The 12,502-nt window shown below is 43.0% G+C and overlaps 1 protein-coding gene across 2 annotated transcripts in view; it reads right to left on the reverse strand.

Annotated features, from left to right (window-relative positions):
* Window positions 1-12,502, reverse strand: part of MAF (MAF bZIP transcription factor) — a 177,694-nt gene that overhangs the window by 108,996 nt on the left and 56,196 nt on the right. Inside the window, exon 3 of one of the 2 annotated variants that reach the window (XM_035336418.1) lies at window positions 8,010-9,139. The exons of the other annotated variant lie outside the window; for it this stretch is intronic. The gene's annotated coding sequence lies outside the window, so the exon portion shown is untranslated. Of the gene's footprint in view, window positions 1-8,009; window positions 9,140-12,502 lie in introns of those variants that run through there. 2 annotated transcript variants of the gene reach the window in all.

A 12,502-nucleotide genomic window follows, 5' to 3' on the forward strand; every position in this document is an offset into this window, starting at 1 on the left:
GAAAGAAAGAAAGAAAGAAAGAAAGAAAGAAAGAAAGAAAGAAAGAAAGAAGGAAAGAAGGAAAGAAGGAAAGAAAAAATCTCTCAGTAAATTGGGTGCAACATACAGCAGTCCTACTTATGGGAACCAGCCTTGGAAGCATTGCACATCAGGGCTCACACCTAATAAGGCTGATCTACTGCAAAAATACTTAGTTTAGCTGTAACTTACTTCCCTCAGTCTGTTGCAAAGAATAAACATCCCTTGTGCCCTGCCCTTCCTACACATGTGCACACCCCTGATGCACACCCCCATGTGCACAAGCACGTGCACACCCCCAGACCCCCAAGCTGCTCAAGCTTCCATTCTGCCCAAATTAGCCTCATTGCTTCCTATAGTCTCCCTAACACTTTTGGCACTTTTCCGAGTGAAACGTGCTACCTCTTCTAATGAGGTACGGAGCAACTGGCACCCAAGTACATTCCAGCAATAAGTTGCAGTTGACTTTAAAGTCATTTGCTTTTTTTTTATGAGGAGGTGAAGGCAAAGTTACTTCATTGTGGGATTTCTTTTGCTTCCTGTTTCAAGTCTCCATGTTCTTGTAACAAGCTGCTGCCTTCTGCCCCACAAGTGCCTGTGTTATCATGGAAAGCAAGCGGCTCTTCTTTCTCTCCTCCTTTCTCTCCACCTCTCTCCTCTCTTCCCTTTTGCACCATGCTGTGGGGCTGTCTGAGCCCCAGCTACACCATGAATGGCTGCTGAGAGCCCTTATGGGAAAGAGCACGGGGAGATTTTACAGATTTTACAACACAACTCAGTAAGAGATTGGTCCTTTTAAGGCTCCCCTGGATGCTGCCAGCTTATAGGCACCCCACATAGTACCCAGCCAGCTCTGGTGCAGGCCTGCAGACTGCAGAGGGACGACTGAGCCTGCAGACCTCAGGCTGGGATTTTGACCTGCCCCAGCTTCAGTGCTGCTAGGATCTGACAAGGGAACCTGACTTATTGAGACTATGGCTACAACTCAGATGAAATTTGGGTTCACACTTTTACAAGTTTAAAAACGTGTATTTTTTTTTTGCTCGAGTCATAAGTCTTTAAAGGGCTATGTAAGACTCCACGGCCTCATGGAAAAGTCGGTGTAGAATAACTCCCTTGAATAAGTTAAAGCCTCTTCTGAACTCACTACTAAAATATTTGAGGCAGTAATTGAAACAAGGCAGTGGGAGAAATTCTGTGGACATGCTACAGCATCTCTTTATCTACAGAGCCTGAAGAGGGTGGAGCTCAGTTAGCTCATCCACGAGAAATTTGGGCAGGCGAGGAGCTTCAAGAAGCATTGAATTCAGCTCCAGGCCAGGATGCTGTTGTCTCCAGGAAGGTAGCAGTCAGCCTGGCAGGGTATTGCTGCAAGAGGCTGTGGCGGCCAGAGCAAATGGGATCTGGAGGGAACTAAGAGAGGACAGATGCCTTGGTGGCCATTAGATTCCAAAGCCCAGGTATAAAATAATGAGGGTAGAGCAAAGGGAAGAATTATTCTGGCAATGCCCCATTCCTCAAACTTCCTCCATACTGCACATCAGAGAGACGAGGATTTTGCACAGACCCACGTCTTGCTGTCTGTGTAATTTGGTCTCTCCGAGGAGTGACACTGCTTCATACCCACTGACAGGAGGGAGCAAAACTTCCAGGCTTGGCGCAAGCCCCGGGATGCATCCTAGCCCAAATAATGTTTTCTGAGAAATAGAGGCAGAAAAAGATATTCCCAGGCAGCTGGATGTGAGAGTATTTCAATATCCGCTCATCCAAGCTTTAATCTCTAAATTGCAAAAACATTAACATTATTGATTGATCAGACATCAATCCAACAGGAAATTTAATTAAATTAAAATGTGTCACTGAGCAGTCCTCACTGCATCACGTATAAATCTTGGGTAATAAGTTGACAAAGACAGCTGCGATTGATACTGTGTTCCCAGCTTAATTTATCCCCCACCATTTTATTTTCCTGTGCTGATAATGAGTGTGCCCACAGACATTCCCATCTGCAGGGTGTCGCTCCGATGCACACCAGCCCCGAACCCCAGCTCCCAGACCCCCACGAGCACTGGATGTGGATTATTTACAACCAGCAAGGCTCGCACCAGCCAGCTTCTGGGGCAATACCTCCATCCAAGGCGCCGCCAGGGGCTGGCCCTGTTCAGCGATGGCTGAGCACAGCTTTCCCATTTCAGCCCTCATAGCAATACTTTTGTCCCCGATGAAACCACTGCACAGAACTGCGCTGGAGCCACCGCCGAAGCTCAGACACATGCAGATAATAGCAAGATGCTAAGACGGATGATTAAGAAACAACTCTGTACAGTAACTTCTTCGGAGTATTATAAATCATTACGGCTGGCTGAATAACACAAAAAGAGATTAAGAAATATTTTCTCCAATTCATTTCTGAACAGCAGTGGGTTTGGTTTGCTGTCACTAATGGCAGCATGATATTTACTGTAATTTATTATTATTGTCACTGCTTGCTGCTATTCAGGCAGCCACCGGCTATTTACAAAAAAAAAAAAAAAGTTTGGGGAATCCAGGAAGTTTGTGTGGGCTTTTTTCTAAGCTATTTCTCATACCCACTGGGGTCTCTTTGGTTCCCCAGCATTTGTTGTTCTTCTTCCCAAGTACCAGGGTCCCCAGGGAAGCAGTGGGGCTGCCCGTGACCCAGCTCACGCATGGCAGGGACGGGCAAGAGTGAAAGGGAGCAAGTCAGCAGCCAGCGCTGGGCTGCAAGGTCTGTGCTTTCAGTAAAATGTGGGGAGGGAAGGAAGGGAAACCCGCATCAGTATTTATAGACACCAAAATCCAGCACTAAGCATTTTGCAGAGAGAAGGAAAACAAAGATTAGGTTACTGAGGTGAACCTTATTTACAGTCAACAGCTTCCATGCCCACCAAGCAGCACGCACGCCCTGCGGTCTCTGCTCCTGAGCACCAAGTTGCACATGAGCTGTGCTACCTTTAGGAACCACTTGCATTGTTTTTTTCTGTTGTTGTCTTTAATCTTCCTAAATCCCAACTCCAATTCCATCTCTCGATAGCTGTCCTCTAAACAAATACCAAGGTAATAGCGATCAGCTTGTGACTGGATGTGAAAATAGAGCTGTCTCGGCATCGATTCCCACAGACAGGGCACAGATTGTCTCTGTCTTCACCTCCCACTTGCAGCACAGGAACAGCTTTCGTGCCTTTGTCACAAGTGCCAACCTGAGGAAGTTGCGATGCAAAAGCAAGGAAAGGAGCGGTGGATTTACTTGACAGCATTCATTGCTGACAATAAATCTCTTCAGAATTTGATCCCTAAAGGTTTCCTTCTCCGTGGTCCATGTCATGGGTGGCTGTTCTGGGGGGAGTGTTTCAGCCCAGCTCAGCCCCAATACATCTCTGCTTTGCAAGGGAAAACTCACACTGCACAGGACATAAAAAGTGAGCTCAGCTGCAGGGGGGAACAGCTCTAGAGTGGCATTCAGAGGCCATGATTAAAGATCTGTAAATTACAAAGTGTGTCAATTCTGGACGCACATTTACATGGAGTTTGTCAAACCTGGCTCTGGAACATGTATTTCCTGCAGAAACAGTCCAGAAAATCTAACAGGCTGCTTTAAACCCCAACGTGCAAGAGGCCCCCAACCAGGATTTAATGGATTAGTATGGCTGGAAAGGACCATCACGATCATCTGGTTTTGTTTCCTATGTAACACAGCTGAAGAACTTCACCCACTCATTTCAGCATCAAAGCCATAACTTCTGTCGAAGCTATTGCATATCTTTAGAAAGACACTCACTCTTGATTTAGAGACTGAAAGCAATGCTAAATCCGCCACATTCCTAAGCCAACTGTTCCAGCCGTTAACTACTCTTGCTATTAAAAAGGCAGACTTCCAGGCCAAATTTATCTAGCTCCAGCTTCCTACAGTCAGATCCTGCTATGTCCTCTCTTGTTGTATGAAAGAGCACATTACAGTCAGGTTTAAACTGGGGGGACTATCTTACAAGTCACTGGAAGCTTTCTCTTCTTGGATAGTCTTGGAAATATATCACCTGTGAAGATTTATGAATGGACAAATTCATTGAAAATACCATTCACAAAATAATGGCTCGAATAGTGCACCCTCTTTTCATGAAACATTTCTGTGCATTTTCCTGTGTGTGTTTTATTTCGCTTTTCATCTGGTGGCTCTGGGATGATATGGATGATGAGATATAGCTAAATATGTATCGCACTTAGAGCTCTCCCTTAGCACACCAGCCGAGGTGTAATTCTGTGCATCAAAGCAGCAGTCTGTGTCACATCCAGCACAGACACTGAACAATGTCCCTTTAGAAAGGGCACAGGGTGAGAGTAGCTTTATGACACTATTGATTTATTCTGTGCCTGCAGTTAAAAACTATACCCAGACAGACAATAAAAATAACTGCTCTAACCATATAACAGCTTCCTGCTACTAAAATGGATTTTACACTTAAAGTCATGGAGGGCTTTTCTTTCTTTCTTTTTTAAGTCTCAATTACGATTTTTTTTTTTTTTTTGAATAAATGGAAATGAGAAATTGTGAGAGCTGTTTTAGTCCTGATGTTTTCCTTTTCTTCTGATATACTTTAGTGTTTAGAAAGTCCAGGATGATTTTCCTGTCGCATAGTTGTGTCGTAAGTGGTCACCATAACCAGGTATTAATCAGGCCAGATAGTTTAGTGCAGGCTTCCTACATGCAGAAATATGCAGTAGGAGTGGTAATCTGTAATGGATTTACCATATAAAATAAAATTGATTACAGTCTTTGCAGTCAACTGGATGAGCTGGGATTGAGGTCTTGGCCTTAGATTTGAATTTTAAAATAATATCAAGTGCAACAGGATCATCTCCCAGAAAACTCCTTTTAATTCAGAGGACCCCACTGAAGGAACAGGTTTGCAGACTGAGATTTATGCAAGCTGCAATCTCTTTGCTGCATCGAAACTGGTGTTTAAGCTAGTTGCTAGCAAGTTTCTGTGGTACTGGGAAAAACAGCTCAGAAAACAGAAACGGAGGGGGGAATCGTCTATTCAAGTACCATTCCCTTTCTATTGGTTTTATGATTCAGGAAACATTGCCTGAATAGCACATCGTGTGAGATATTGTACCATGGCCTCCTGTCCCTGGAGATGCTCTCAGAAATTAGATAATTCCATTGGTAGGGTTTTTATAAAAGCAAGAAAAGATTGTAATAAATGAACCCAAATCCAAGAAACATTGGTGGGAAAGTCAAGATTAGGCTCTTCACATCTGTCAGGGGGATTCTTCCACTTACTAATGTTTTATGATAAATTTCACACAAATTAATTATTTTGTTTTAAAATTAAATTATTGAATATGTCTGCAAGATATATTTATATTTTGATTTGTAAAACATAAAAATAGGAGTGTTTCCACATAAAACCACCTTGTGGAAATCCTGTGCTCTCCAGTCCAGGGAGAGAAGACATGATCTTTTTCATCCTTGCTTTTACATATCCTTTTGGTAACTCTGGCACTGGAAACCCTAATGTCAGTTCTTGCATCGGGAGGCTTTGTCTGGTGAAGTGCTCAGGTGGATGTGACACCAGAGACAATGATCTGTTTTGGTTTCTCTGATTTTCACATGATGGACAACAGACAATAACAAAGATGGAAATTAACATTTCTACTTAAATTATAGGGTTGATTATTAATCTTCATTGTATCTTCCATTCACCCATGCAAACCAGTGTCTGGCCCTAACATTTCACACCTTCTCCCTCACACCAGATTCACCATTTCAAGAGTGCAATTTCCCAATTTTACTTACAACTCACTTTCGTTTTTATTCCTTTTTGTGAGCGTGACTACTTTACATCCTAACAATCACCACTGACTTTTAAGGCCCACAGTGTCTGGCCAATTTTGAACGTGCAGAATCATACAGACATCTCGCAGCCCACTGAGCTTTTCCCTGGAGCAGCCCTTGGCTGTTTTGGAGGTGCCATGGGGGCCCTGCACAAAGCCAGAGTTGATGGCTCCCTGTGTGGGTGGTTGTTCTGCTTGTCCCTCTATGGCTGCACTGCTCAAGTGCAGCTCCCACGGGACCAGTCTTTAAAGGAGGTTCATGACAGCAAGTTGCACCAGAGCTCCATCAGCCTGGGGTCAAACCCTGAGCTCTCCGAATGGGAAGATAACTGGGAGCAGGATTTCTCCCTGAAAGTCATCACAGCTCTGCAATGCTGAAAAAAATCCTTATGGGGGAGTGAACCCTTCTGGTGCTTTTCCAAGCCTGCTCTTGAGAGTAGCAGATATATTTATATTGGAGGTGGGTTGCTAAGCACAGTAACTACTCCACAGGAGCTAGGCACAACAAACCAGCTCCCCAGGTTTGACTCTGTGCTCGAATACAGCTATGTGGGCGTAGATGGCTGCATAGCTCAATAATTGTGATAGCACATAAATCCTGAGGAGGAAATTATTTAGGGTAGCTATGGCACCTGAGGGTTCACACTGCTGAGATGCTCAGCTGGAGCTGGTCTTTCCCAGGAGCAATAAAGAGGCTGATGGTTTTAATCAGCAAAGGAAACCATTCTTGATATCTGTGTGTGCTGGTCTGAACACAAGGTGCTGCTTAGGGGATAAAGTGGGATAACAGGTCATGGAGCAGCCTGACTTGAAGGGGAAAAGCCTTTGTCTCACCTGCTGTGGCCCTGTGTCATAGGTTTACAGCACTTATGGAAAGAGAGCACTCAAAAACATGTGCCAACATCGAATCTTTGAATTTGCATGCTTCTGGGATTTTGTGCTAAATCCAGGAGGTTGTTTTCACATATTATCCTGGAAGACTGAGCAAATGTATTGTGTCTCATCTCATTTCCCCTCCAAAACTCACAAAAGAGCAGCAGAAGATCTGTATGTGCTGCATCGTTCTGCACTTCCAGATGGAATTGTCACCTGGGAAAGAAACTGACTCAACAGAACAACAAGGAGGTAAACCTGGAAGATCTAAGTGGAGGTTGCTGTCTGCTGCTCAGCCAACTGGTCTTTGGGAAGTACTCTCAAAGTTCACCAGTTCACTAGCTGAATGCCAACTTGCCAAGAGATGCTATCAGTTGATTAAAACACAGCCTGCCAGCTTCCTCTTTGATAAAACTAAGTACAATCTGATCGGGAATTTTCAAATCCATTACAGAATGACCAGCCCATCACTTAAATCAGTGTACACCACTTTGCCATGAATCATCAACGTACTTTGCTAATACATTTGTAGCAGCTAAACCTTGACAGTCTGTCAAAACCATCCCTGAGTGCCGGATTCTTGGGGGTGGGAAATGGCCGGAGCTTCGAACCACGAGGGTTTCCTGTTGTTCCTCACTCAGCTGGGTGAAGGTCATTTCCTCTCCTCTCTCACACAGAAGAAACTGAACCCTCAGACCTTGAAGACAGGACAGGGAGCTCCTAGAAACAGCAGCAGCCCCTGCAAGGAATCTCCTGCACAGCCACCCTAAAAACAGAGGTTCAGTCTTGCAATTTATTTCTTCTGCATGCTGTAGCACCAAAAAAATAAATAAAACAAAAATAAAGCGGCAAAGCCAGGCTAGCAATTCAGCAGTGGAAGGAAGGGGCATGCTGCCAATGCATTAAGGATAATCCACTAGCTGGCTGGAGTGATTAAAAATAAATAAATAAAACACAACTCTTTTGAGTTTTTTTTTTGTTTGTTTTTGTTTTTAAATCTCCTGAGTTGGATCCCCAACTCCAGATATACATCAGTGTTTGCACATCAGCTGCAATGTATTCTTGATCATCCCAATGTGATAGATGGAAGCGTTACTCGATGAATTGATGTGGGACTCTTGCTAGCTAAATAACAACATGGATATACCAGAAGAACAAGTCAACCCCAGCAGAAAAGTAAAGTCTTAGTGCCCTAGCAGAAATAAGAACTTAGGGAGGGAAGCAAACTGAAGCAAAATCTTCTAGAGAAAGCGAGCAAATGCAAAGAAATAGGGAGGCCTTTTATTACTGATCACCTGAGCAGCAGATGATAATGAAAAGGAGAGGTCAGAGAGAGAATAAGCTGTAACCATAAGAAATTCTCAGGAAATGCTCTGATAACCAGTATTATCCTCCAACTCCACCATTACTTCTGCATCTTTTTGCCTTCTCTCTCCTTCATGCCCTTCCTTCAGTTCTCCCTCCCTGTTCTTTTATGTTGTAATTAAACACTGCACAATCTACTCAACACACATACAGACAGCACAGCATTTCTGTGTAAAATGACAATACAAATTCTTATGTAGTGTAAAGTCAGTGTAAGTCCGTATCTGGTCTCAACATGTTTTATTTACAAGAAAATGTGTAAGCAAGAGAAAAACATCTTTTGTTTGCACAGTTTCAAAAGCATATAGAATAAGGGGTTGTTCATGCCCCCCCACCCCCACCCCCTCCCCCCCTTTACATTGCTGAGAGTCTGGGAAGTCTCACCAGAAGTGAGACTAACTTGGGATAGGTGTAATAAACCAGGGATTCACAGGCATACTTTCTTCATTTACACCAACACAAAGTTAAAGGACAAAGAGGCTCCCCAAATTCTGCCCTTGTGGTTCAAATTTGAATATATATTTTTAAAGCTGGCCAAGCAACTGAAATTAAACCTCATGTAATTAAGTTCCAGTAATTTGAATGGAATGCAGTCCTGGGAAAGTGAGCAGGCTGAAAAAGTTATGGCAAAGCAGATACATTGAATTTTTGGTGCCATTCCTATCATATCAGAAGTCCACAAAGAGGAAATTTAGGATAAATCAAGAGTTTTCAGTCTCTGGCGTGCAGACCACAGAGGTCCATGGGCTAAACCCAACAAGCAGCCGGCTGGGTGGTGTGTTCCCACCTGAAGATCTCTTCAAGCTTCCAGTAGAGGACTGCGATGCTACCCCAAAGTCTCTGTCCTCAAGAATGCCAACTTCTTCTTCATGAACATACATGGCATTGTTCTCTGGTCCTCATACCCACCAGCAGTCCTGGCTTACCTCCTGCTGCTGAAGATACTTTTGGCCTCCTCATGGTGCAGATTTATAAGCAGTGTGATCTCCTCTGGGTCCAGACGTCACCACTCCAGGTCTTCTGGGAGACTAAGGTTGGAAATTGGAAAAGGGATCACAAAAGGTGATAATGTAGAAGAAAGGAGAGCAACAAGAAGGAACAGCTACAGAAGATGGTATAGTTAATAAACAGAAAGGATAATGAGCCAGGAGAAGTCTTGGCGGAAGAAGGAGAAGCAGCAGCTGCAAGAACTGCCAGACACCAACAAAAAGAGCATCACATAAAGCATTTGATCCTCTTTGTAGCACAAGCTCCACTCCAGGTTGGCATGGGAGCTCTGAGTGGTTTGACAGCCTTTCTCTTGCAAAGCAGTGTTACATACACCCCGGAGAACTTCATGGTGGTGTGGCTCACCCTTTGGATCAGAGCTGAATGTCCCACCAAGTTCTGATTTGTTTTTGAAGAGAGCTCCCTGTTGAGTCTCCTCTGTTTTCACCGAAGCTGCTCCGAAGCTGGACTAGTGTCCCAAAAATGGAGATAACTAGATAACTGCAAAACCACACTATGGCTTCAAACCAAAATGCTAGTACAGACACCGCTTATGTGTAAGCAAGAGGGCTACTGCCAGTAACCCTGAATACATTAAAATATCTGGGGAAAAACTGTAAGGGATTAATAAAATAAATATGCTGAACACTACCAGAAGGGTTTTTGAACACTCCGCTATTTTATGAATTCATATTGTACCTTCAACTGTTCCACAATATGCAGCTAACATCAGCTGGAGCTCTACTTAAAGAACACTAAAACCCACAGTTTGCCCATTGATGACAAAATTACACAGGAGGAACTACAGTTGATAAGACAAATGATTTATGGACTATTGTTTTCAAGGTTCTCGTAAATAACCCTAATTGGTGTTAATCATCCACCCTCTGCTTTGTGTTATCACCAAGCAAAGTACACTTCCTAAAGTAGCTATTTAGGGACATAATCCTTCAGAAAGACAGGACAGCTATTGACTTCAACAGGATCTGGATTAAGGCCCTTGGACAGAAGCAAGTGACTCTGGAATACAAGCAAAACACATCACATTGTCCTTCCATGTGTGCATGGAAAAGTTTCTTTCAACCAAAATTTCCTGATGCTATTCTTGCCAGCTTGCAGTTTCTGCCCCATCCCTTTCCAACAGGCTGGCAGCATCAGCTTCGAGGAAGACTGCTCTCAAGCAGCAGACACCTGCACCAGGACTTGGTGGTTTTCTGTCTCCAAATGTATTGTTCTCCCTGAAAAAGAGCTTTGATCTTCTGGTGCTTCACCATTTGTCACACTGTACCCTTGTCAGGAGGGAATGGTGGAACTCAAGACCTCCTTGTTTGCTGGCTTTAGGTGTAAGGTTCGGTTGGTTCAGTTTTAGCATACAGATGAGCTTTCTTGACCTTAACAGATCTGCACTTTAAATAATGCTTAAATAGCATTCTGGAGGGTACAGTAGCATGCTGCTTACTTACAAAAGCTACAAGGAAGCTAGACAGCTTTTCAATTCCTATATCAAAGATAAAGAGATTTACACATAAAAGGGTGAATTATTTTGATTTGTAGTTTTCAAGCTACTACACATCCACCAACATAAATGCTTCCTTGTCTCTGGTTTCTGATAGTTCATATCAGGTTCAGTGGCCTAGATTTTCAAAAGTGGCAATTTTGGATGCCAGTATTTCTCAGTGCCAACCCAAGGTGCTTTAAAGATGCCAGATATTGTTAAGATATTGTGTATCTTTGGAAAATTGTGTCTTTTTTAAGATTTCTCTAACAAGGCACACCAAAGCGATAGCATGTAAAATCATCAGGGGTGGGTTTGCCAGAGGGATACCATTCCCTCCCCCCAAAAACATCCCTTCCAGTGGGCTCTTCATACCAGTCTTTGCAGAGTCATCCCCCTCCCCCCATCCAAGCTCCCTACAGAGTCAAAAATACCAGTCCTTTTTGACACTCTCAACCACTGAACATCCTATGTAACCTATATAAAAAAAACTCATTTCCTTAGCTATTTCATCTTTTAAATTGCTGTCAGAGAAAAGTCTTCTAAGGCCTGATTCTGGACACCTAATATCTAGCTATATGGTATTTGAGGGAGAGGAGGGGAAAAACCCTATCCCATTATCTGCATTATCCAGTTACCCTTGGATGTTTTCCATGTACTTGGAGGAGCAAAGCCCCACTCCTGAGGCTTTGCATTGCAGCCACTGCCTTTTTGGCAGAATAAGGGTGGATGTGGCTCCCTTCAAAGTCAATCAATGTGACTTCTTTAATCAATGTGGAAGGTCACAATTGTACCACCTTCAAATAGAGTTGGGTACAATTCTTGCTGAGTCCTGAAAGTTTATGGGGGGCTCACATTGCAGTGGGTGTTGGAAAAAGTCTTTTCTGGTCCTGCCTTCAGCACATCTTCTATTCTTAAGTCCTTTGTAAGAGTTTAAGATCAAATAAAAAAATATATCTATGTCTCTGAGATTCAGTGAAGCACAAGTATGCAAAATGAAACCCCAGATTACACAAAACGGACTTAGTTTTGTGTTTCATTATGCCTTTGAACACATCCAATTTTGCTGAAAGGTTCAAAGAGCTCAGGGAGCTCTTTGAGAAGACAGGTCACATTTTTAGCAAACTTAAAATGATTTTGAGTTTCACATCAGAATATCTACAAAATTTCACTGTGGTAACAAAACAGAAATCTATCACATTTCAAGGGACCACTGTCTAGGAGAGAACACCTGAGCAAGGCACATGTGAAAAACATTCAACAAACAAAACTTGTACAAACAAAAGTATCAATTCAAAATGCTGATTTTTTTAAGCCAGAATATTCTCCCCCCATAATTAGAGTCATTTTATTGCCACAACTGGAACTGGTTCCAAAGCCCACTAAAGTCAGGGGTAGAATTTCCATTGATTTCTAAGGAGTCTGGATCAGATCCTAGATCACATTGTCACACTGCAGCAAAACCCAACCTCACTGCAGTGTACACACCTGATTTCTAAAGTCTCAGCTCCAGCTGTTCAAATTCATTGCGGGTACAATCTGGATTATTTCAGCATTGCTTGGTGCAATGCTAAATAAATAGTGCTTTATCAAAATCAGCAAAGAAGAATACTGCTTCTTATCAGTAATTTAGGACAACTAATGAACACTTTTTTTTTTTTCTTCTTAAGAGTGTCTGCTTAATTCAAAACCAGGTGTCAACAATTCTTGTTCTATCAGGCTGGTGCCTTCCTGCACAAGTGGTAATTAGGGTTAGCTAAAGTCATATGATGTGAATGAGGACCTCACACTATTTTTAGTGGAGATACTTAGGTTTCCTTCACAGATGAGAAAAAATAACTGAAATCTGGTTAGTCAAGGGCTCAGAAGATTCTGTGTACAGAAGAGAGAAAGAAGGGAAGGAGAAGAAAA

This window comes from Oxyura jamaicensis, chromosome 11 (genome assembly GCF_011077185.1).
Source record: "Oxyura jamaicensis isolate SHBP4307 breed ruddy duck chromosome 11, BPBGC_Ojam_1.0, whole genome shotgun sequence".
NCBI lineage: Eukaryota > Metazoa > Chordata > Aves > Anseriformes > Anatidae > Oxyura > Oxyura jamaicensis.